Source organism: Falco biarmicus, chromosome 10 (genome assembly GCF_023638135.1).
Source record: "Falco biarmicus isolate bFalBia1 chromosome 10, bFalBia1.pri, whole genome shotgun sequence".
In the NCBI taxonomy this organism is placed as follows: Eukaryota; Metazoa; Chordata; class Aves; order Falconiformes; family Falconidae; genus Falco; species Falco biarmicus.
This window is the reverse complement of record NC_079297.1, coordinates 6,925,539-6,949,053: the sequence shown is the minus strand read 5'-3', so window position 1 is coordinate 6,949,053 and position 23,515 is coordinate 6,925,539. Positions and strand designations below refer to the sequence as shown.

At 36.7% G+C, this 23,515-nt stretch overlaps 1 long non-coding RNA gene across 2 annotated transcripts in view; it reads right to left on the bottom strand.

The window, feature by feature from the left end:
- LOC130155737 (uncharacterized) overlaps nt 1-23,515 on the bottom strand; it is a 178,439-nt gene that overhangs the window by 21,593 nt on the left and 133,331 nt on the right. The window lies entirely within an intron of this gene.

Below are 23,515 nucleotides of genomic sequence, written 5' to 3'. Positions count from 1 at the left end.
CAACAAAACCAAACTGAGCTATCTGTGTATATTTGCTCTCACTAGCATTACTTTCTGATCTACCATGGGTTACATTTACATTTCTGATCTAACTACATTAAAATTACAGAGCAGTGACAGGTATGAATTTGCCTTTCTGTAATTTCTTTCGTATGGAAAGTACATTTTGCTTCCATTTTCTTGCATTTAAAAAAAAATTAGAACATTTGGCTTTTTAAGTGCCTACAAATGAGTTGAAAGGATGCCAAAAAGAATACGTCAGAAGCATGATTAAAAATTCTATAAATGAAACACATGAAGTATCAGTGGCATGAGGTACTGACCAAAAAATCATCAGAAGGCATTGTGGCACCTCTAAGGGAACAATAAAATATCTTGAAGCACTGAGAAAGCATAGTCAGGTATGTGACCGCTAAGTAAGTTGAATTCAAGCACAAGTGAAAAAGAATGTATTTTTTTTCTCTTCTTTTCACAAGTCTAACCAATTTCTAGGGCTGAAGAAGAACACAAGTTAGCAAGGTCATGGATACTGCAAATTAAAATGTCTAACTCATATTAGCTCCTCTGTACTCTATAAATGGTAGTTAAATGATCCTCACAGCTCCCAGGTTAAATAACTAGCTCACTTTTACAAGTGGAAAAGTGTCCGCTCAGGTGCCCAATCTGACATAGGCATAGGTATTCTTTTTTAGTCAGCTATCTAGATTTCCACCCTTCTGCTGCATTATTCGCAAAAGATGAAAGAGATGAGTCATTTAATTTTGAGATACACCTCATGGAGCAGTGTGCTGTGCCCCCATGTGTGAAGCTGGTCTGTTCACCAGCACTTAACTCAGCTTTCCTTTCCTGTGCTTAGTTTGTCTATCATTATAAGGTCAGTTTTGCTGCAGAGACTGGGGAAATTGCAGTCCCACTGCATTAGCATCATTACAGTGTTAACCAAATTCTCTCAGAACCAGCACTCTAATTAGAGCAGTACCAGACCCATCTGAAAAAAGTAAAGCTCACTACTGTTACTTTTATTTATTCCACAGGTGCTAGAGAGCCAGATCAGAAAGACAGCTGTACTGCATCCAAAGCTGCCCTGATTCCACAAGAAACTTGTCCTGTCCTCCTAGCTCACCAGGCTGCCTGGGACAGTGGAGGGCTCTGCAGTTTCCCTGAAGGTCATTAAGAGGTAATTTTCTATCACTCACATATACTGTACACTCTCAGACTGCAACCAAAACAGGAATTCTTATAGAAAGATTTAGCTAGCCCGCCTTTATGGATTATGATGACCATTCTGATTCCTAACTGACCAGAAAAGAGATGGCAAATGTTACTTCTACCTCAAGCTCACAAATATTTTCTGTTGCAAGAAAGGAGATGCGATTTCCCTCCTTAGGATAGGTGGTTTCCTTGGTTTCCTGGCAAGAAATGCATATATTTACAATACTAAGACTCTTATTCAAGTATATGTTGCCAAACATTTCTGGCCTAGAAATACTGCTGTTTCCGATTAGTTATTACACCAACTATGTATAATGCCATATGGCCTTAATAACATGCCTGTCACTTTCAAAGAGTAATTACTTCAATGTTGGCAGCATTAATCTGCAATATTTGCTGTCTCTTTGGATGACATCGTAATGGTGCAATGCAAAAGTTATCAACATCTCCCAGGCTGTGAGAAAGGCAGTGTCTGAACAGATTATGATTTAAACCAGGCAAGGGCATTTTTCTCGAAAAACAATGAATTATTTTTGCTAATGCTATTATTAGGAACATTTGGGAAGGGAAGAAGGGACCACATTACTCATATAGAATTGCTAGAATCCTCCAAGATTCAAAATTTGAATATAAAAAAATGCAGAAAAAACCCTGCCTATTTCCAGATAACTCAAAAAAGTAAAAAATACAATTGCTAAATTAGAAAAAAATAATTTGTTATTATATTCTGTGGTCAACAAGCCAGCTAAGGACACCACTTATATCTGTAGGTTGAGTACAGATTTTAAATCCTTGTGTCAATCTAATCTGGAGGATTCTAATTTTAATTGCTGGATAAAAGAGATGCTGTGGCTTTGTAACTGATTAGAGGTCCCCTACAAGAGTCAATGAGCTAGATGTGGCTGCCCTCTAGGTATTGCAAAACTGCATCATAAATTTGTGAAGCATTAGTTCACACGTGACTAATCATATATATCACTGCAGTCTCAAATGACTTATGGCCTGATTTGGTCTCATTACCCATATAGTGAAGTGATGTCTGCCACACTTTTAATTGCTTGCAAGTCTGAGAAGTGGAAACAGAAATCAGAATTTGTTAGCCTGCACAACACGAAGTAAAATTAACATGCTGAAAGCCTGGACTTATGTTCGTCCTGTGCACACATGGACTAATATCCTGTCAAGACATACATATGTTCTTAGCATTATTACCATTAACATTCCTGCTGATGTAAACAGAAGTAAAGTTAGCACATGAGTCTGAGCAGAACTAGAACCAGAATGACATTACCACAAGGCAAGACAAAAAGCTCAGAGATAGTACCATATCTTCCTTGTCAAATCATTCACAAGAACATGTGGAAAACCAATGGTATCAAACATTTGATATATGACAGTACTTAAAAAATCATCTTAAGATTAATGTAAAATATCTGTGTGTAGATCTTTTCTAGACAGAAAAAAGCCCACCTGCTTTAAAAGACCAATAAAGCCTTCATTTGCCATTCTGTTTTCTTCAAATGCTCAGTCCTGACCATAAGCACCTAAGGGCTTCTAGAAACCGCATATACTGAATAGCCTGGATGCTTACATACCCACTCACAAAGTCAATATCCACACCCTTATGCCCATTTCACATGCTCTATATGTTTGCCAGTGTATGGACCTATCCCAGGTTTTATAATTTTTTTTCTTGGATGAATACTTTTACAGTTACAGTTCTACATTAAATTTGGATAGATCCATATGATATGCTGCACTGATGTTATAGTAAGGTATATACATAGAAATACAAATTATCCACATTTCATTGAAAAGGAAAAACATTAATACTATATCCTGTCTTAATCTGTCAGTTGGACATACATAAAGAGGAAATCTCAACCAGGGATACAATTAACGCACTTGCACAGAATCCAAGTCATTATCTGTCATTACCAGAGTACTGCTCATTACCTGGTACAGAACAATATCTCTACATTGAAAGGCAGGGAATTCAGCTATGCAACAGAACTGTGGTATTCCTAATGAAAGAAGTCACTTTGGATTTTCAAGGATTTCAATGAAACAGAGGCCTCTGTCTCTACAGAATGAGAGACAGACAACAGAATTTGAAAGAAGTGATATTACAGGCTTTGTCTGATAATGGAGAAGACATGGACTTATCTCTAGGCCTGGCAGTTGATTGTTATATACATCAACTATAATTTACTATACACAAAACCATGATGATCCACTTTTACCTCCCACCACATACTTCATTGTAAATAATAGAGACATTCCTTCAGCATGTTCTACTTTTTGCAAACTGCCACTCATTTCTGACACTATCATTACAGATTATGGTTTTTGTATAGGAAAGAATGATTAATCATTTTTGTGAAAACACAAAAGCTGATAAATGAAAGTCAGAAGGTGCTTCGGTATAAAAATCCCAAGTCTAGATGGGCACAAGCCTACAAAATACAACAGCATTGAAGATTCTGAAAGCAGTTGATGTGTTACCATGGTCAGTTCCAATAATAAAAACAGGCTTTATTTTTATAGGATATGCCACAACATATAGAGCAAGAGAGTCTCTTTTGGTGGTGTTTGCTAGCAAATTCGATGTCGAAATTCATAGTTATTTCACTGGATGAATCCAAAACAAAGCAGAATGCCTATACTGCATACACTCTTTTGTTGCTGCATCATTGCTCTCCTCTGAGCTCTACAAAGCACTCAAGGACACTGACCTGCTTTTCATATCCTCAGATACAGTCAAGCAATTCCTAACGGTATTTCTATGCCACATGATCTAATCCTGTGTAAAGATTTTAGGTACCTTTGAGCAAAAAATCCTGCGCAGCATAAGTCACATAATCGTATTAGTGCAGCTCTCCACAGGGGCTAAATAGCCTCGTTGAGAAGGACTTTGCTGAGCAGGGCTTCTCAAGTCAGGCTTGGCAGCTCCCTGGTGGTAATTCAGGTATCTGCTTTGTGCTGTGCAGACACCCCTTTGTTTTCTTTTATGAAGATCTGGATCACCCTCAGCTTTGCTTCTGCTGTTTTTTTCCCTAGCCTGACTGGTTCCACAGTCTTTTATTGCAGATCAAGAAGCATACCTCTGATTTACGTATGTGGCTGCTGTCAAGATTACAAAATAATATTAACCCTTTCATTTCAGTGGGAAGAACTGCTGCATAGCTAAAAAAATGAAGTTTCCACACTCTAAACAGGCCAGGACTGTGCTTCGTTACTAGCACTCAGAGCATTTGTGGCCACCCTCGTGAGAACTTTAACATAAAGAAATGAAGTAATAAGTGTGCTCATCACTGCTCGAGGGGATGCCTGAGACCTTCCATTGCTAATGGACCTTTTTTTGCCCCTTTGACCACTGAAGTTTAATCTGCTGTCAGGGCAGCATAATTTCTGGTGATTACAGATTTATTATAAAAGTATTAATGATATAGTACAGACTGGTTTCCTGCTTATATATGTGTGCCTTACAGTATAACATACCCTAGAAATATGCTGCTGAGATCAAGCCAGACTGAGAAATGACAATCCAAAAGAACAGTGATCAGTCTTCTATATGCAATAAGCTGCATATAATGGTCTTCACTGTCAAAGGTCACAAGACACTTGGTCAGAGGGCCAAAGAAGACAGGGACCTTCCATGAGAGTTCACAGAAAGGAAATGAAATGGCAGAAGACATTTGGGGTACCTGCAGTTGGGTCCCAGTATGGCCACGCAACATCAGTCTCAGTAGGCTCTGCTTGCTCCCCTTCTCTAACAACAAGGGTTCAGGATACTTATCAGACCTTATTCCAACAGCACAGCTGTCAGCTCCTCAGGTAACCCCATCCAGAAGGGAAAAAGCATCTGAAGTGCTCAGGAGCTGCTTAGGACTGCCTTTACCATTCTTATAGCAGTATTTTGTACTTCTAAGCCTTACAGGAAATCTGTGAATTATATATAGGACTTGCATCCTGCAATGATTATAGAACACCCTGAATAATTCAGCTGCATTGCTGGTAATCTAGCAATGCTCAAATCTAAGATGCTGCTTAGACTTGAACAGCTCTAATTTGTTTGAGTTGTTTGGAATGATCAGTTTCTTCCTGAAACAAGTTTTGCTAAAAGTTTATGACATGCAAAACATTTGAGATGCCACCAGCAAAATAGCTCCTCCAGCTGAACTGCTTGCCCAGAGCTCATTTCAGAAGGATGGGAAGTCATTATGTACCAAAAAACCAAGCACCAGCACATTTCCTTTTCTCTTTGCTTTCCTGTTCCCTGCAAATGATGATGGCAGCATCTACTCATACAGAGATCCCAACAAAGGATGTTCCTCATAAGGATGTGACTTAGTGAAAAGGGGAGTAACGAAAGCATATAATTTTATCAGTCCTGTTCCTATAATTGCTGGTCTTCTGAATCTGAAAATTCTCTGTTGGTCTCCAGTGACAAATATAAAAATGAGGGACCAAGATAGGTGGGTGGGGATTGGATAAGAGTATTTCCTAAAGAAAAAAATTAAATACAGCAAAACAAAGCTAAATACTCAGAAAGTTTCAGGAACGTAGTTTTAGTTACTGAAGAAATTGAATGGCATCTCCACGGATTTTACAAACCTTGTCATAAAGACAAAGTCATTCTGATCGAATCGATCCACTCCAGAGATGCTGGAGATAAATCAATCCTCAGAACTCAGATACAGAATCCATTTTCTGTGATTTAAGGATTCATTAAGCATCAAATACATACTACACTACATGCATCTACACTACAATTATCAGATGCATGCTCTTAACCAATAACAAATGTGAGATAAATTAGAGTAAACCTTGATGAAAGAGATTTAAGTTAATTACTTTGAGTCCATATTTAGAACAGGCTAAAAGAATGCATGTATTTTACTATTATTAATTTATTATAACTCATTAAGTGACAGTAACTCAGTTGTGTATCAGATCTTCAGTGGCTCATCTAATTATGTAAACATGTTTTTAAATGCATGATTATAACTTCTTGCATGTTGCAACTGCACACTTTTAAATTAGCAGTCCTTTTATCTTTCTAAATATCCAAGTGATAGAAAATTATAGCATATTTATGTGAGAGGTTAGATTTTATTTTAAGTTTTCTCATATTTTCCATAAGATTTCTATGTCTAAGTAAAGAAAACCCTTCCCTAAATATCCTTGTAGTTCCACACCTAAATTAAGTTCTTCTTTCAGCAGTACTGCACAGCCTTCCCAAAGATGGATGCAAGCATAGTGGTTGTTTGTTTCAAGGTTGCTGTTAAGAAGGAACAGTATCAATCCTGTAGGTCAGCACAGGAACTAGTAAAGGAATGCAGCACCTGGACGCAGGGTGTAGTTAGCAATATTTATGCTTACCGGGCTAGTCATCCTCTGTGGCCTGCAGTGTGTATCTATAATTTCCCAAGACAGATCTGCCATTACACACATCACCCAGTGAGTGCAAACAGAAAGATTTATCAGCACATTAACAAATGTCTTCATGAAGAACAAACAAATACTTCCCTCAGCAAAATTAAAATTAAATATCGGTGGCATGGCTGCCAAATGTTCATCTGCACACTAACTGGCTTGCACTGAGATCAAAGATCAGATACTTTTCCAACAATTTTAAACCTCCTGAGGGCCAACCTATGGAAAGGGGACTCAAGGATGGACTGGCGAGTAAGCAGACAAGAGAATAGAAAAGCAAAAGAAGAAAATAAATGAAAGATTAATGGCATTAGCAGAAATCTATTTGTTCTGCAGAAGATTTTAAGGCCAGGCACCACTTGCCTAATTACAAGTGACAAAAAAGTGCTGATGAGATTCAGCATTGCCACTGTTGTGAATACCAAGGAAATATACTCAGTTATGTGTGAACTCCAAAAATTCTTTCAAACGCTATAGAAAACTATGGTTACAGATCAATGCTCACGAAGACTGACACAGTGGCATAGCATTTGATTTAACCCCAGAGTCTAACCACTTTAGAAACATGAACACCTTTAGCAGCTTTTTCTGCAAGCTTATTCTTACACACACACAAAAAAGGAAAAGTTAAAATTTTCATCCTTCCCAAGCTTATACTATAACTAGGACAGAAGAAGTATCAGGTGTTCTTATCAATCTATATACAATACATTCACAATAATGAACCCTACAGGTCCTACATAAAGGGACTGTGTCCCTCCAGTTTCTCTGTGTGACAGCTCACTAGTAGCTTCTTCTGCTGGAAAACTGATTTTCTTCTGAAACTGCTGTAAAGTGAAATGGTTGTTTCAAATGCAGCAATGCACCATAGGTGCAATTTAACTTACAAAATCCCAGCTCTCTTCATAACATCTATAAATCTCTGCCCTTTAGACCAGAACTATCATGCATCCCAGCTTGCTAAGCCCTCCTAATTTAATGACACACATTTATTTGGAAATACTGTAACAGAACAGCTTCAAAAGCATTACTTTGGCATTATTACACTGAGAGAAATTATGGTGGTTTGGGGTCTTCTAGCCTAATTAGATTCCATTTTGTTCAGTCATCCTCAAATGAAACTTCTGTTTTCAAAGGATTTTGTGAACACTCTGCTAATGAAAGAGAATTTATAGTATTTATGGGGCAACAGTATAAATGGAATTTAATAGCCAAGTGCCAGCAGGGAACCGTCTAATCTTTATCGAATGCTGATTAGCAACCAAGGATTTCTGGTGAGATAATGAGTCCTGGACTGGCTTCTATCCAGTTTTTGACACTGGCACCAATGTACATCTACTAATTGCTAGAGGAATACATATAATAACTGAACTTCAACTAATTAGTGGAGATTTAGTTAGGTCATTGAAGTTTATATCTTTGAAATTCACAAAAATATCAAAAGTCAGATAATCACCACAGGCACAATGTACACCTTAGTTTATCCTATGCAAATAAATTATGAGATGAATTTCCAGAACTGGTGACTCCTCAAGAAACTTAGCACTGCAATTTAGAATGCATTACAGTAACTTCCTTCAATCCAGACCTAGGAACTAAAAATAGTTCCATGCCAAACTGAATAAGCCCTGCACATCTCAGGTGCCCATAACAGGATCTGCCTGTGAACTTAATCATCAGGTCCCGAAAGTTCAAGTGACCAAACCAAAATCACCAAATTCAGAGAACTTTAGCATCTAGATCCATTTTTTCTGTCCTCACTAAGAAGGCCACCACACTGAAATTTGAGAGATTACACTTGAGACACAGTCACTTGCACCGCCAAGCACAGAATTTTATGTGTTTCTAGAACCAAAAGCCCAAATTTTTTAAGTTTTTATATTTGAATGGACTTTCGTCTCCATTCAGCAATCCCCAAAATGTCATTTCCCTAAGTGCTAATACACATTTTAAAATCCCTGACTACTTACGTAATTGCAAAAAAATACACTAAAAATCTCAAGGTCTGTAAAAAAAAGAGCGGCACTGAATAAAATGCGAAAAGCCCCAACACCCAACAAACCAAACCCACCCAAATACTGCTTTCCTTCTCCTGGTACATGAGAAACAATGGTTCCACAAGCATCGCACTCAATATGTGTGCAGCAGAGGAGAGCTCCAGCTCCTGTCTCCCATCAGAAACTCCTGCAACTCCAAAGGTATCCACAAACCTTAATTCACAATATCTATCAGTGCAATGTTCTTGTCACAGGGCTAGGATCCCTCAGCAGTTACATACCTGAATGATAAAACCCAACAATGCAGTGAAAAAAGTTTATCCCCCTTTTCCCATTGTGCCATAAAGCTTAAACATCCTCTTAAGTGAGCAAGAGGGATACTGCCATTAATTAGAATCTGTTAAACAAGTAAGGATAAAAAAGCTATTAATTCGCAGATGCCAGTGGACAGGTGATAGAATAAGACCACTATCAAAGAAATCTGTACAGCATTATGAGCAATACAGACTGAGAGGAATTTCAAAACACTTATTTGACAAAATGAAATTTGAAATGAAAAAACGAAATAATACACGTTCCACCCAGCTCAAAAATGCACTTTCAAAATACATGTAATTGCTGTTTTAGCTTGGAAAGGGGAAGCTGCAAAGATAATTAACTTACATAACATTTCAAACCTATTGTATTAATGTCGTAAATATATACACCTTTAATGGGTGGTTACTGATTGTAATTACATCTCAGTGGGTGAAGGAAACAATTACTTCAGATTCAACAGTACAAATCCCCAAAGCTGAAAGGATGCATTTGAGAAATCTCTTGCCATTACTCTCTCAGGTTGTTTTGACCCAATTCAAGACAGCAAAAAACCTTGAGACTGTATAAAATGACAGTCCTGAGCAGGGAGATAGAGAGAAAACACACAAGACACAACAGTGATGTTATCAGTAGATGACCAGTGGCATAAACTGACAGCACTTTAATTACTCTGTAAGAGTTGCCCATATGGAAGTTTTCAGTTTGTTAGTTGCAAAGTACTTTGAAGAATTAACTGCACTAGATTCACTGTGGAATGGTGATAGATAAGCACACACAGAAGGAAAAAGTACTGGAGGCTTGCTAATGCATTCCACATTTTTCTTATTTGTCTTTCCCTTTGCTTATCTATAACTGATCCAGAAATAAAGACGTGAGAAACCAAGTAATTAATCTTATGCAGAAGATAGGTAAATAATTTCATGCTTATTAGCATACAAATCAACATCATGGTTTTCTGGAAGTTTTTCTCTAAAATCCTTCTGGAGCTTCAAAAGCTCTGCAAAATCTGTATTGATGGCATGATCTTCTATGGGCATTCCATATAAAGAATATTTCAAACTCTGTCTCTCTGAAGTACTTCATGGGAAAAAAATAAAAAGAAAATAAAATTAGTATTCATCTTTATCCAAAAAAAGAAATGAAATTTTGTTGCAGTGATGACCTTCTGCATAGCTCAGAAAATAAACTTTGCTTATGCATCTGTATTGTAGCCTGCAGCTAACCTAATTTTTTCTAATTAATTTATTTCCCATAAGGACTACAGTGACTAGCAGGTGGTTCTTCACCTTCCAACTGCAAGACAATGCATACAAGGAGATGTATGTGAGCTACGCTGCTATTCTGGACACCATGGAAGGATTGAATTCCAGGGAGATCCTGCTCTCCTAACTCTGTAATGAATGGGGTTTTTCTTGTGTCCTCAGGAGAAAGGTGTATTTGTCTGTGATTGTTATCTGTTGCCTCTGGAGTTTTTCCTAATTGGAGCATTTTTAAAAGTTACCATTAATTGCGTGTAAGGACTGTGGGGCATGAAAACCTTCAAGAAAGGAAGATTTTTATCCTATCTGTTTTCAGTAGCCATCTCTCATTACGAAAAAAAAAAAAACCCAACAACAAACCACAACAGAACAACAAACATAGGTACAGTGTTGTTTTGCTCCAAGCAGATGAATCAGTGTAATATACCATTTGCCAGTTCCTCTGCAGAGTGCTGCTTTGGGACTCTTGAAGTTGGATAGAATGAATCAACTATTATGTTCAGAGATAATTATTTCCTTGGATTACATTGGTCTTGCTCTCTTAAATGCAGATCCCCTGAAACATTTCTCATGTTTGGAGGGTTTGGACAAAATCCACACTAGTTATCTCCTCTGTATAATTGAGAATTAGACTTCAAGTGCACAAGAATATTCATTGGTAACACAGAACACAGGACATCTTCTGAAAACTCTTTTAATTTATCAAGCAGCATAGGGATATAACTGGAGACAGGAGGTGGCAAAAAGTTCATAGCAATGGGTAGCTTCATGGGGTTTCTGGGGTTGTTTTTTTTTGAACTTTTATGACCAGTGAGAAACACCTCTGGTGTAGAAAGATATGCATATAAGACACTGTTTCATAGACTTTTGTCTTTTTACAAAAGGGAAAAGCCAGAATCTGTCTTGAGTGTGTGAAGAGCTTGGATGTCCCCATTACTGAATACCATTCCTATTTATACCCTGTTGGATATTTGCTTAACAAGTCACAGCTGGCAGGCTGAAAAGCTACTGTAATGTAGCTAGTGCATGTTCAGAAAGTAATGTCAGGGATGTAAAATAAGACTATCAAAGCATTAATTTAAAGGAATTCCAGAATAAAATGAATTTCATTCTGTGTAACAATGTTTAAAGGCTGTATTATGAATTTGTAGCAGACCTAAGGGCACAGGAAAAAATATAAACCCTTTACACTTCTAAGAAGGCTTTTCTAATTTAGGTCCAGGATTTCAGTTAGAAACAAGAATTCTCACCCCTTCACTCTGTCCCATTCTATCTGTATCTGGGATTTCATTTAAGTCCCTTTTAAAACAGAACCTTTCTCTACAGTTTTGATGTAGATTCATTTTCCCATAGAACCTTTGCAGTTTCCTCTTATGCCTAATGCTGAGACCTAAGGGTCCTTGTTTTCCCTACAAAGTCAAATTACAGGCATGTAAAACAAATGGAGAGACTACAGAAGAGCATTCTTTTTTGCATACTTTTTCAGTTTATTTTCAATAAATAAGTTCTTGAATAAATTAAGATGTCTCTGACTTCTCAGAGGATGTAAAAAAAAAATTAAAAAAGGCAGTGAGAAAAAAGCATATAATCATACGTATGATAAAATTAGTAAGAGCTACCAAAGACAGTTGTTTAGTAAAATAATCCCGGTGCAGAAGCCTCGACAAATGAAAAGCATACAGCACAGTAGAGTATCTCTGCATGCAAAGTGACCTAAGGAAAGTAGACACCGGTCATTCAGTCACTGCAGTCTGATTTTTATCTGGCCTTGATTAATAAAAAAGTTAATTCTTTTTCTAAAATGCCTGATGAGCAGTCTCATTCCAGGTGCGCCTATTTGACCTACAATGAAATATACCTTCTGGCACCCAACCTGGAGATCAGAAGTTGTTGGTCACAAGTCACAGTCTGAATATGCTTTATTTTGAAAGGAAGTGACAGCTGTTTCTCACCTGAATCACACTTGGTATATTCCTCTACAGGTAATCAAGACAATTTGGAACATACATAGCAAGAATGCTTTTCATCATCAGCAGTATATGCTATTCCTGTGTTACTAAGGTAAGGAAATGTTGGCAATGTACTGGAGAAATGTTGCAGAAAAGTCTCAAGATTAATTTCTAAGTAGCAGACCTTTCTAGAGTAGCTTTGGGTATAACTATACCTACTTTATTTTCAAGACCAGCATTTCTAGACATTTGCTATTGGATTTGGAATCTTCCAAAGCAAGTGGAGAATGCAAAATTCAGAGATGTAACCTGATAGGTGACTTTAATGTTTATTCTGTATACAGGTAATTTGGTATACTCTACCCCCTTGGCTTGCTTAAGCTACCAAGGAGATCTCGGCAAAAGCCATTATGATTACTCAAGTCCAAAACTCAAATGTCAGGATAAGCTTCTTAGAATATGAATGCTTACTAGACAGCTCCATTTCTGGCTTCTTATTCTTCCAAACTTTCTCTTTCTTTAAAAATTATTTTGATATTTTAAAAAGCATGGGGTTACATTAATTTACTGTAATTGAACACAGAAATAGAATATTGATTTGCAGAGACTAATTGGACACTGCCCATCCATTTACATGAATAAATGTCTAACAGGCACATAAAATTACAGCAACTGTGCTTGAATATTGGACACTCAATTCCGTTCAACCAGGCTTCTGAAGTGATGGAAAACAAGGCTTTGGACTGTAAATTTAAGTTTCCTCAAAATCTATTTTTCCTTGCTTTATTACCATTGACAAACCGTCTTTGCTTTGTTTATAATGCTCACTGAATAATACAAAGGCCTGGTACATATTATACTTGAGATAGGTAAGCTATATGATAAATGGAGTTCATTTTTCTCATGTTGTTAATATAAAGACTAATAATGTATTGTTATTTCAAATGAGCTGCTGTGTTCTCTAAGTCTTTGACCATATATCCTTTGTACAGAGGTTATTTATTATTTCTATTGCACCACTGGTGTACATAGCTTCTTACAATTACTGATTATATGACAGGAGAAAGATTTCAGTCAATCACGGCCAAGAAGAAAAAAGTAATTTTCCCACCTCTGCTGATAGCTTTATTAGCATCAGGCTAAATTCATTCCTAGGTAACATCATTGATTCCAGTGGAACTACAAACAGAATGAATTATGTGCTCACACCCCATTTATTTTTCTGCCCTTTCACAGTTAGCCACCACAGCTTATCTCTTCTATGCCCTGAAGATGGACAGTCCAATTTTTAGGGTGCCTTATTTAAGGAATGGAAGACCTCAGTTCATTTCACTTTGCACTAATTACTTCAGCCAGCCAACCCTTTCAGACCTCAGCCCCAATATCAATAGGCTAAAAAGCACCTTTTCTGCTCTGCATCCACTGCATATATTTCAGTTATTTCTGTTAGGTGAAACAGCCTCAAAAGGATGCCCTTGCTCCCAGAGTCCCCAAAAGCCTGCTAGAAGGGCATTCTCGGGCCATATGGGAGATCTGGATTCAAGGCCCTGCTACAAATCAGGTTGAGTCTTTTAGATCCGAGAAGAGTGAATGATTTACAGTAGGCTTTTGGGTTTATTGAGGTGTACATTCACCAAATATTACAGTCAGCTGCTTTCCCTGCAAAGTTCCAAGACAAAGCCCTGAAAACAGCTATCAGGTTGACTAACAGACAGAAAAGAAACACTGGTTTGAAAATCCCCAGGGATTATTTGTGAATTATTTCTTTAGAAAGGTTGACAGTTTCAGCAGTTAAAAGATACATGCTTCCTTACTTGCATCTAAGCTTCACGAGGTTTTTGCTGCAGAGAAGCATGTGTTTTGGGATCCCAGCAGTGCTTCAGTGTTTTCCCCAGATCTGAAAGTGACAGCTAGATGCTTTCATAGAAATCCAGAGACTTCACTTAGGTATAAGAGCAACGGTATTTGTAGATTGGAGTCATGGTTTTGTTTTAACAACTTACTACAAAGGCTCTTGGTTTCCTATCCTCAAATAACAAGCAACCTCCAGAAATTATTAAATAACAAAGATATCTAGGAGAAAAAATCTGATGTTTCTTTGGCCTGGTCAGAAGAGCAAAGGTCCTTTCCTTTAATTAAGTCTAATACCTGTTAATTTGTAGTCATTTCAGGTTAATTGCTACTTACCTACTATATGGAATTTCTTACCTACTATATTTGACTTCATGAACTGCTTATAGCAAGCTTAGAAAACTGGATCTGGGTCAGTGAGAGAAAAAGTTGTTGCTCTTAATAGCAGCTTTTAGAATAGAGAGCATTAAATCTAGTTCAGTTAGGATTTGCCTTCTAAAGGTATGTTGTCTATCCAGCTCTTTCAGCAAGGGATATCCAGCATCTCTTCTTGAACAGCAAAGTACATCACTATCTTTCTTACTTCACTTGATTAATGTAAATGATTTGCCTGCAGCAATCAGACTCTGTTTGCCAGGATAGTCATTATACAGTGACAGAGATTAGTGAGGTACTTAATCAAAACCAGCAGTGATTGATACTCTGTCAGTTTTGGTCTTTAATCAGTGAAGCTTTCATCCAATCATCAGCCATTAAAGAGTCTCGTTTATCTGATTACTTTTGGAGTATTGGACTTAAAAAAGAAATATGTAAAGGTAAGCTATAGCCTTCTTGTGACATTATCCAGACATATGACTGCTTTTTCAACTTCCTGTGGTGGGAAAAAAACCCCATGCATATCAACATTTATACAGGATGGTTTGCTCGGATGGTTGGGATGAGGACGGGGAAGTTTTCAGTTCAGCTATAGAGCACAGTAGAATTTAGCCTCTGATCAACAATGACCACAACTCATTTTCATTTTATAGCTCCTTGGAGGTCTACTGCAAATGAGCTGGTGGTCTCAGTACGGTTCCTAGAAAGTAGCAAAGTTGCCAATAAATTTGTCACTTTTCATTTTTTCTCATAATGGCTAACCTATATTACAGGATGGAGAAACCAACTGAAATCACTGACATTTCTTTCAGAACGTATATATAATTTAATATGTGACACAGCATGAGCCAGCTCCTGGATGGAACTTCCTCTGCACATTAGCAACATGTCTAATCACTACAAAATGAAAGATATGTTTCACAGTGTGTACCACGAAACTACATAAATCCCAAGCAATTATTCAAGAGCTTTAAGAATCTCTCAGTTTTGATGAAGTATGGTATAAACAAAGCCTAAATTGGACTGTCAGGTAGTGCAGAGTTATTAAGGAGAGAGAACTTAATGCCCAATTTTGATGTATGGTGAGGTGCAAAACCAGCTTGTGAAAATTATACAGTTGAGCTAGATCCCCTAACATGTAGAAAGGTAAATAAAATCAAAATAAGAAAGTTGTGAGATTCCACTCCCTCCTTATAGTCACACTGTAATGGAATAGAAAGACAAAACCCGTCAATTAAATAGCTGCAAGTCTAAAAGGTACTAAAAAGACAGGATATAGACTGACCAAACTCAATCACAGAATTAGGAAAAATATTCTTGCTTCACATTCTGAGAATAGTGCATTTTTTAAAATGCATGCCAATATGTGAAATTAGGACAATGGTACATTTACTCATGGAATGTCCAAGCAATATTGTTATCCAGGAGAATATGTACCTTTCACAAGTGGAAACACACGATTGATTCCGAGTATTTAGCTAGAAAAAATGATTCCTAAAAAATATATCCTCTTTTGCACATGATTGGTGTAATCACATAATAGTAAATGAATTTACACAGGTGGAAAAATCAGAGTATTCTTGAAAGCCTGGACAGTCATATTAACTATCACCCAAATCTCACTAAATTAAGGGCATTGGAATAATTCCTCAAAGCAGCTGCTTCAGCTATATACCCAGATTCAGCAATAATTTAGCTGAAAGAATAGTCTATTAAATACATATCATGCTCTTAATTCTTGGCTCAGTGTTAATGTGTTAGTGTAGAAGAGATGCATGGGTAAAAAAGCTTGGTGCTTGAAAAAGAGTAAAAGCATGTATGTGTGGTAGATAAATCTGGCAGTTTGGAGATTATCATGTTGAATATTGGTATTCCGTAAATTATGGAATTTATTCACACCAGTTCTATTTCCATTGCTGGGATAGAAGAAGTGCTTATGTTTAGAAATGAAAGCCTGATTTTTCTATTACTACAATCCTTCAAAACAATTAATATAAATGGCTTTGGAAAAAATCCATAGTTTTAATTTTATTTTAAAGTTCAAAAAGGGTATACTGACTGTACATTTTCCTGACATCTAGAATTAAAACCAGGCATGGTGGCAAGAGTAACTGTAGCAATTTGCAATGGAACAGTTAAGCCACACAGTACTACTATGCTGGGTTGAATTTTAATTGAGATAATAAAAACAACTAGTGACTGAACCTTATTTTGTCCTAGAAACAAAATTGACAGAACTCAAGTTTGCTTCCCAGATATGAGATCTCTGATTCACTGAACACCAGAGCAAATCAGGAGAAACTCGAATGAAGCTGGCAGCATAGTTTGCTATAACAAGACTGGAAATCAGAACTTCAGGACTTGATGGTCAGGAATAAAATGCTGAAGTCAATAGTTTCATACAAACTACAGACCCATCCCAAATATTACTCATCCAAATGAAAACAAGCTCCCTACTTCATACTGGTAGGTGGCAGAAGACTATAAAGCTTTTCTGGTTTTCTGCCTTCCCCAGATATGCTGGGGGACTTGAGACGGTTTTGTAGGCAGTATATTAGGAGTTTACAGTTGCCAGCCATCTATTCCCAGGTAAACCTCATATTTCCTGTGTTGTCAGACTAGCCCAAGCACTGTATTCTGTAAAGAACTGTATCTCCTTCAACAGACTCATTTAGTAACCTATTAATGGTCTGTGCTGTTACTCATCAATTCCTCATTTTCTTGCCAAGGCTCAAATGAGACACACACAGTGACAGACTCAAAATGAAACACACAGAATTATTATGCATATAAGACAATAAAAAGCAGGGGGATACAGCTTTCTTTCATGTAAAGAAATCCTTTGTATAATCTCAGTCTTAGGATTTCTTTCTCAGATTTCTTAACAATACCTAGCAGTTGTACAGAACTTTTCCATCAGTAGACCTCAAATTGCTTTACAATGGAGGTCAGTGTCATTACAGCACTGGTCAAAGCTGAATCTCAGGGGAACATGCCAATTTCCACTGACTTCTGCTTCAGAATCATTTAACATTGGAACACTGCATTTGATGTTTTCATTTCAAAGAAACTTTCCTTGCTGTTCCCACACACATACTACCATTACAAGCTTTAGTATTTTCCTCTTTCTCCTTGAGGTAAGAGTTCATACCCTCTTGTTAATCACCCTGGGTAAACTAACTCAACAATATGATTTACTTTGAATAGGCTGTTCCTAAATTTTAATGGTCTATTATGCTTCCTAGCATGTCAAGTTACCCACCTTCCTCATGCTGTTCTGGCTACAGCCTGCGGTATGCAAAAAAACGTTTATGTCAACAACATTGAATGTTCAGATTCCTAGATCATATAAACTCTTCCTTACATTATTTACATTGCAAAAGCATCCCAAAGATCATAATGTAACCGCCCTTAACATCTTACTGCATTGCACAGATAATTTAGCTAACGCATTTTCTACTTTGTTTGAATTATGTTGTAATTTATCATAATTATTTCTTGCATTATTCTTAAAGGATTGCTTCTCAAATTGTTGCTACATATGGATATAAAGAACACAAGAATCATGCAGAGACACATTTTCCAGTATTCCAATATATGACACTCAACAACTGAGGAAAACTAGAATCTGAACAAGCTGCTTGCCCCAGTAAAAGAACACTTAGTTGTCATCAGGAGATGTTGTAATGTGCATGGTTAAAAATAGGGTTAGCAAATTTTCCCCTCAGCCATCCAAATATACCGGCATTTATTATTATTGGCACAAAAAATAGAGTTACTTTCTTTATGACTCTCATTTACATTTATGTAGTTTCAGCAGAAAGATTCTGAAAGAGTAAAAGATTCATAATATTCAAACAACTGGTTACTAGCATATAGACTGGATGAATCATCCGCACTAGGGCCTGCTCTCAGTTGAGCTGCTACAGCTTTATAAATAGTAGCAATAACCATAACAAAATAAATCCACTTCAGCAAACAATGTGACTGTATGCTCAAATTCCTTTTTACTGAGAAACTATACAACTAGTACGGAATCCTTAAAAAGTTTGCTTTAAAACTGGCGGTGAAATTTCCATTGCTTTCCAAAATTAGGTTAGTTTTGCATGGTTTTGAAAATCCTATTCTTATACATACCCTTCAATACAGTTTTATTAGAGACTTAAAGTTAAGCATGTGCTGAAGTATCTTGCTAAATGAATAAAGACTGCATGACAGGACTGCATATAATAACAGGACATTGAATGCTGTGGGTCCCTGACAGTCTTATGTTTGTATTCATTGAGGACAATGAGAGCATCACAGCTATCACAGATAGCTTTTGAGACACTGACTCCAGCTTGTCCTGCCATAGATGGAATGTTCTTAATTTTGAAAACAGGGAACAAAAGACAGTCAGAGTTTCTGAAGTCACAAAATGGCACGGAAATCAACATTTCATTTCACATTTGTTTTCTTTCAAATGCCACCACATGGCCACAGACAACTTGTTAAATGTCTTTGCAAATGCCCACACACTATGTAAGTCTGCCTCAATGATGTTTCCTTCTTCAGCCAAAGGTGACATAATTGCATTGCTAATCCTAAAGAAAGACACGTTTACAAATTTCAGATGAGAGTATCACTGGACAGAGAAATTAAGTGGTTCTAGCACCTGATGTACAAATGAGGTAGCACTGGATCTCATTAACTCTCTCTGCTAAAACAGTGGAAGAAATCTAACCTGATATGAACAGTATAGGTTTCACTAAGTTTATGGAATTTTACTGAATGAAATCAGGTTTGCACTAACTATGGAATTTACAAGTATTTGCTAAAAAAATAGAATAAGATGGGTTGTTTTTTTTTAAAGAGCATTATGTCTGCAGATTTGTTCCATGACTTGCAATTTGAAAGGTATTTTAAAGGAAATATAGGTGTATTAATCCATGGTTTCTGACATCTATTGTTCATTACATTCTGTTGATTTGTCATCCAACAGCTAAACCAAAGGTACAGGTTTTATACAATATGCAATTCTGCAAAGGAAGCCAAATTAGATCATGATCTCCTCCCCACCTCCTCTTGATTCAGAAGCTATCTTTTAGTCTTTATACCTTATTTTAAAAGCACTTGTCCCAGCCTATTTTACTAGATATGAAATGTTAGATCTCAAAGGCAGAGTAAATTTTCTGGAATTTCTAAGAGGATAGATTTTAATCAAATGGCACATCCCTCAGGATATGATTGCAAGTGTTCTTTTAAGTGGAAGAAATAAAATATAACATCTGCTAAGCTTCTTGTGACTGGTTTCTAACTTTCATGGGTCTGGTAGAAAAGAAATGAAAAAATACTAAATTAATGGAAAAACACCCCATGAGTTCAAATGCCAGCAACTCATGGCCATCACAGACAATGCAGTATTAAATTGTGCTCTCGTAAAAGAGGCTGTTGTGCTTAACACCGTAATGGGTTCCTAATAAAAGAAGGGGCAAAGAACCTTTCATGGTTCCATATGAATGTAAATAGTAATCCAGTAAATTATTTTTTTCTATTCACAAATATATGATATTATTTGATTTGAGGTTGCTCAATCCTGAAAAAGAGCAATACAAGTCTTCCAGAAATATCTCCTGAATCTCAGTAGAGATTTTCAGTGCTAACAAAGGATTTTCACTGTGGCCTAAAGGAAAAAAAAAAAAAAAAAAAGGCACAAACTACAATCCCTGACCACCACAACATACTGCTGTATGTTACTACCACTATGAAGTATTAACTTCACTGAGGAAATAATGTAAGTTTCTGCACAGCTGGAACTTTAGTTTTATTGATTGTTCCTCTAGATGCTAAGTCAGTCTAAAAATTCCTGTGGAAAACATCTCAATATAACATATTGGGAACTTCAAAATATATGCATAAAAGAATGATCCTTTATTTGTTGATAATGTCTTGCATCTGGTTTGGTTGGGGTTTTTTTTGGTCTTTTTAAATAGGTACATACCAGAATTCAAAATGTGACCATTATACAAAGAAGAAATTTCAGCTTGATTTCAAGGTAGGTGAGCTCAGGGTGGAAGTATGCTAATACAAATACAGAGTCAGAAATTAAGGCTGTTCATTGCAGAGACCAAGAGTATCTACCAGGCCTTAGAGAGATGGACTACCAGGTTTAAAAGACATTTCTTAAAAAACCTTAAAGTTATGCTTTTTTAAAAAAATCCAATCACTTTAGAGGGTAAAATGATGCAGCACCAAGTATAGCAGCTATTTAGAAGAAAATTTTCAAATATGTATAAAAGAGTAACAAGGTATTTTCACAGCTAGCTTCAAAACTGGCACCCGCATGTTTGACTGAGAGCATAGTGAGGTACACATTTCCTTAGAACTAAAGAAAAAGCTCTAAAAGCGTTTGATGTAAGTTAGGAAGGATCTTCCTGGTGCAGAAACTTCAGGACATCCTGAAGGCAGAGTGCATATCACTGAGGAATTCTACGTACATATATAATTTAGGAAAGACCACCGGCAAATTGCTGTAATTTTTGTTCCAACCATGTGGCAATCCAAAACAGTGATGAAACTAAAGCTTCTTTAGCCTCCCTAGGCTGCTACTTGTGTGCTGCACTGTGAATACTTAACCATTTGATGTATCAAGGCACGCAGAAAGGTAAGGAAAGTACAAAGCTCAGAATAACTTTCCCCCCACTCTACACAATTGTTTGGAAAACTGGAACACACAATTTTGTATTAAAAAAAATATCTGCCTATTAATGCTGATCTCAACCAGAACTACGCGTCTTATGAACGGAAAAGCCTGTTCTTCTGCTAACAAACTGCCTATAGTTTTTCCTAATTCTGAATGCTTTCCTCCAATAAGTTACTTGTGCTTTTTATTGTAGAATAGTTAAGACATGATACCGCTTTTACTAAAGTCATTGGATGGTCATATGATCACAGGATAATTTGGGTTGGAAAAGACTTCATTTTGTTCAACCTCTTTCTCCTAGCTGAGCCAGCTATGAAGTCAAAACAGATTGCTCAGGACTTTATGCCATCTTTGATGCCTGACCTTATTAAAGCAGGCTCAAAAATTAAAGATAAATGGTGAGATGGGAAGTATTCTCAAAAGAAAACTTGAGTTTGTAGCAATCTCAAAGCAGAGGACTCTGGATTTAACTAATTATGACTAGCAAGGGCTAGTGTAACATCTGTAGATGTGATCAGATCATGTTTGTTGAATAGGCTGAGTAAGGTAAGAAATAGAGGAAAATACTCATTTGTTGAGTGAGTTCTTAGGTTTAGCTGTGAGGTCTGTGAAGCAACTAGATAAGATCTCTGTTAATTTAGTAATCTATGAATAAAATAAAAAAAGAGAAAGACACTCTAAGCTGTTACTATTATTCAACTGAACAGAGACTTCTTAGCTGAGATTTTGAGAAGTCATTATAAGAGCAAGAGGTGACTGGATAAATTAAGAGCAGAAGCCAGATATGTATATATAGTCACAACAGAATTTTGACTGGCTAGTGACAATCGTCTTCTACGTCAAAAATTATGGGGAAGTTAGGCAAAATAAGTGATAACCTATGATCACAAGAGATAGACTATAGCACACTCAATGAGGGAAGCCAGACTTTTCTCTGGAATTCTCACTTTTATATCACAGCTGACATCTAGACATAAATGTGCTAGGGAGATGCAACCAAAGACCATTCTCTGATAACTCTGGGATTTAAAAAATGAACATTGAGCTGATAAAGAAATGAGACAAAAGTTTGGAAGAAACAATGGCTAGATTGAGAAGTAGTAATAACAAACTATAATCAAAGAATAAAAGCACTGCACAATTTCAAAATACTGCTGACATTAGAGGTCCTTAAAGACCAATACAAGTGGTGTGAATAGTTTAATATCTAAGGGATGCAAAGAGTCCAAATGAACCATAACATTTATTTCACACACACTGCAGAAGAATCATCATCTCCATGCTGAGATGATTAACTGAAAATCACATAAAGTTGAACAACAAACTGCCACAAACAGGAGTATTTTGACTTTCTGGACACAATCCAAACACTTCCAGGGTCAAATTTTTATATTTAGCAGCAGTCTATGATGAGAACAGATTGAATGTTAACATAAATCTCCTTTATATCACCAGCTTCCTGTAAAAGTGAGCTAGTGTAAATGAGAATCATATACTTTAAATCAAAGGAACAACAGACTAAGCAAAATAACTTCAGTCACATCTCAGTGAAATGTGAATGAAAATGTGAGCACACTAATTAGAGACTCCATTTTGAAAATTAACACTCAGTTAGAGAAAAGTCAGGACTATAGGAAAAGCACTGCAAGTGTCACAAAGCAATTTTGCCCCAGAAAGTAAATTTTACAATTATGTGGGAAATAATTAAACAAAGCAGGAAAAGTGGGGGGAAAAATTGAGTGAGAGCCCTAGGCTTATATATCCCACAACCAACACTAAATACACTAAATACACTAACAAAAAAGGGTCAACATTTATGAATGACCATTTGCAAAGACTAACCAAGCTTATGAAAAAGGCTTTGGGGAGCAATAAAATATTCAACAGTGAGAAGTCTGAAAGGACAACAAAATGAAGATGAAGACACACTCATGATAGGAAAGGCTAAGGTAGAAATTAAAGGATAATTACACACTGTTTAGAAAACTACTAGGGTATTTTCCTGCCAATTAAATAATGAGATGTCAGTAAAAAAGAAAACTGACTCTTAAAAGACAGTCTGAGTAATTTATTGAGAGTACAGGATGATTCTGCTCAAATAATTACTTAATCATTTTTACCAACACTTGCAAAAAATGTTATGTTGAAAACTGCCGAATAGATATCTCTCCCAAAGAAACAAACCTGAATTATAAAGGAGATTATCAAGAAAGACACATCCCAATACTCACATCTGGCTGTAATGCATACAGCAAAAAGCTTCATGTGCCAAGCAGAGGTGCACTTTGTCCTTTGCTGCTGGGAACTGATTATAGCCTCCTCCATGTAAAATAGCATGGTGTCTGAGCAACAGTATTTATAACAGCCTCCAGGAGAAGTTAAGAAGTCATTATGACAACAGGCTGTGAGAGTGCAGTATGTTCTATTCCTATC